Here is a 3620-nt window from a genome sequence, read left to right as displayed (position 1 = left end):
TCCCTGTGTGCTGGCTGGGAATGTCATTGTATGGGCTGACTTTTGATGAATCATCTAATTTCCCATGAAAAGCTGGATTTTGAATAGAAATCTTCTGATTTCTAAATACTGGCAACTGAGTCAACTTATAAAGATAGGGGTCAACAAAGCTGAAAAGTTAAAAAAAAAAAAAGCTGAAAAGTTATTGCCGTGGCAGTAACCGTCTTGAGGCTGCCACTGGGGTTCTGATCTTTAGAGTTCTGTATCTGAATCCAGAGAGTCGGCTGGTGTAGTGGCTAATGCCTGTGGTCCTAGCACTCTGGGCGGCTGAGGGAGGAGGATCACTTGAGGTCAGGAGTTCAGGAGCAGTCTGAGCAAAAGCGAAAAGAAAAAATCAGCCGAGCATTGTGGAAAGCACCTGTGAGCCCAGCTTCTTGGGAGGCTGAAGATAGAAGGATCACTTGAACCCAGGAGTCTGAGGTTGCTGTGAGCTGGGTTGATGCCATGGCACTCTATCCTGGGCAAGAGAGGACGACTTTGTCTCAAAAAATAAAAATAAATAAATAAAAGTAAATGAATCTGGAGAGCTATGCAAAGGGATTATAGGTTTTGGCTTTTTATACGATTATAATGCATATCACTATTAACAACAAACACTGAGCAAGTATAGTCAGGACAATTTTCTGGTGAAAGAAGGACATAATATCCCAAGAAGACCTTGTGTAGGAAAAAAATCCAATGTGGCATATACAGATGGAAATCATGGAACGAGGACCACCTGGACCCCAGTCTGGAAGGCCACCATGACTGTTCTCTTAGGAACATCTGCCAAGGGCTCTTTCAACTGTTTTGCACTGAAGAGAAACTAAATATGAACAGCAAATCTGTTGAAATCCACTTCCTCTAGATAATTACGCCTGTGCAGTGTGTGTATTGAGGGCAGCAGAGTGGGGCTGATGCAGCAGAGACGTTGGTCAAACATTAAATGTAAGCATTAGCTGGCGTTGGGAGTGGATGAGTGAGAAATCTTCCAATGAAGGGACTCCAGGGGCCGTCCCTGAGTTGAATCCAGGACATGGTGTCAAACCATTTCTTTACCCAAAGCATAGCCAATTGGTGGACTTCCACCTGGCTGAACTGGAAGATCCTACTTTTGCTGTGTCCTATTAGCAGAGATTGCCAAAGCTTTTAAAATGTAGCCTGGAATTGAGCATAATCTTCAAGGAGGGAGTTACTTTTCTTCCTTCAATGGTTTGTGGAATAAAGAGGCTTCCCCACAAACAGTCAGCTGTAGGTGCTTATGTAATCTTACACTAGTAGGCATGAAATACCTGCGATACCAGAACGCCCCGTGTTCCACACACTGATCCCTGAGTCTCTCTGGGGAGGTCACAGAGATAAGAGATTCTGTTGACACAAGGGTGGCTTTTGAGTCCCTCCTCTAGGCATTCAGCCTGGAAACACTTGCAGCGTCACTAAAATCTAGTCCATTTTGTTTGGAGGAACTTTGGAATCTGGATAACATTTCTCTGCCCATTCCTATCCCCTACTTTTATTTTTGAATAAACTCTCAACTAAGATGAGGCTGGACCTGATTCAATAAAGTATGGGAGGAAGGCTGGGGTTTGGGACAGGGATGCTTTAAACTAGGAACTAGAATGAGGCTTCTCATTAGCCAGAAGAATCAACACGTGTGTGTGCCATCAACCCCCCCCCCACCCCCCAAAAAGGAATATGGAGATAAAAAATGCAAGAAGGTGAATCAGAAAGATAGGCAAATTTATAGCTGCAGAGGCAAGAAATAAAGTTAGAGTCTGAGGATTAGAGAGAAGCAAAATAATCCTGGATCAAGTTGGAGTGGGACTTCTGATGAGTTTTCTCTTCTTGGCTTGCAGTCAGCCACCTCCTTGCTGTATCTCATATGGTGGAGAGAGAACACGATTACTCTCTAGAGCTCCCTCCTTCTTATTAATAGGGCACTAATCTCATCATGCAGCCCCCCATCCAAGCCCTGCACCATATCTAACCCTGCATCTCATCTAACCTTAATTATTTCCCAAACACTCCAGTTCCAAACACCTTTACACTGAGGGTTAGGGCTTCAGTGTATGAATTTGGCAGGGGTGAGGGACACGATTCAGTCTATAGCAGGTAGCAAAATGAATAAAAGGAATGTAAATCCTTATTCTGTTAGTGATATTTAACTAACTGTTATGCTAACTTTAATAGTTCTAAGATCCCCTTCCAGTATTATATACTGCTATCTGGACTGAAAGGGCTGAATCTGAACTCAATTCAAAGTTTTGGTATTGAGAGTCAAGAACTTCAGGGTGAGGGGAGCTAAGTAGAACCGGCATGGGGTGCTTCACCCCATGTAGAAACACCTGCCAGTGCTTTCTCTTTGGGATCCAGGCTCTAATTCGGAGAAGTCTTATTGCTGATCACCTCGGAAGAAAAGTTCTAAAGTAATAAGGAAAATGCATTTGAATTTGGGCCACTTGCTTATTGGCAGCTGGAAATGGGGGGTGGACTGTCAGACCAGGCTTCTATCCTGTCCAACCCGCCCCCATTTTAGTCCTTCCACATTGTTAGTCTGGGTTTGGACTGTGCTGGAAAGATACCTGTTCTCTATAGGCCGGAGTTCAAAAAAATCTGTAAATACCATACCTACCAAAGGATTTAACACTGAGAAAACTCAGGTAACTTGGGACATTCTAAAACAGTCCCTTTTCACTTCTGGGATGTGGGTGGTCAGGAGAAATTAAGGCCACTGTGGAAGTCAGATGCCAGACACACAGATGCCACTGTGATCGTTGTGGACTCTGCTGATGTTGAAAGGAGGGAAGAAGCCAAAACTGAACTGTATAAAATAACTAGGATATGAGAAAATCAAGGAGTCCCTGTACTTACAGTTGCTAACAAACAAGACTTGAGGAACTGACTGTCTCTCGCAGAAACTGAGACCTTGTTAGCAGTGGGTGAACTGAGTTCATCAAGTGCTTGGCATTTGCAGCCTCCCTGTGCAATCAGAGGAGATGGACTAACGGAAGGACTTGAGAAACTGCATGAGACGATAATTAAAAGAAGAAAAATGTTGTGACAACAGAAAAAGAAAAGATAAATATCGATGCTTTCCATATCTGCGGAGGAGGTTTGCTCTGGTTTGATTTTGACAAATGGAAGAGTGTCTACAGTCTGGTGGTTTGCCTGTCGGCCCTCCTGGATGCTATTGAAGCTTAGTTTTGTTGAACAATCAGATGATGCTCAAGTCTGTTGACTGTGGAAGATGAGTAAATGCAGTGCCTCTTAATGTGGTCTCTTCTCCCTACCCTACAAACTTTTTGGTACTACCATTTCCAGAAAGCCATGCACAGATAATAAATTGACCAGAACACAGTTATGGAAATTTGACCAGAAGTTAGTGAAATAAAACTTTGAAGAGTGAAAAACAACAACGATGACAACAACAATAACAACATCAGGTTGGTGCAGAGCGAAGGGCCTGGAAAAAATGATGAAAATATTTTCTGGCTCCCCAACTTTTGGGGCACAGAAGCCTGCATGCCTGCCTCAGGCCAGGCATTGGGAAGGCAGGGAATGTCTCTTACTGTTTGTGCTGTAGGAGATAGCTCAAGGGAATA

General features: G+C 43.5%; 1 pseudogene; it reads left to right on the top strand.

Moving 5' to 3' along the window:
- Window positions 1-2375: 2375 nt before the first annotated feature.
- On the top strand, window positions 2376-3100 carry LOC100966355 (annotated as a pseudogene).
- Window positions 3101-3620: the final 520 nt, after the last annotated feature.

This window comes from Otolemur garnettii, unplaced genomic scaffold, assembly GCF_000181295.1.
Source record: "Otolemur garnettii isolate 467f Iridium unplaced genomic scaffold, OtoGar3 scaffold00035, whole genome shotgun sequence".
Classification (NCBI taxonomy): domain Eukaryota; kingdom Metazoa; phylum Chordata; class Mammalia; order Primates; family Galagidae; genus Otolemur; species Otolemur garnettii.
This window is presented reverse-complemented; position numbering and strand designations above follow the sequence as displayed.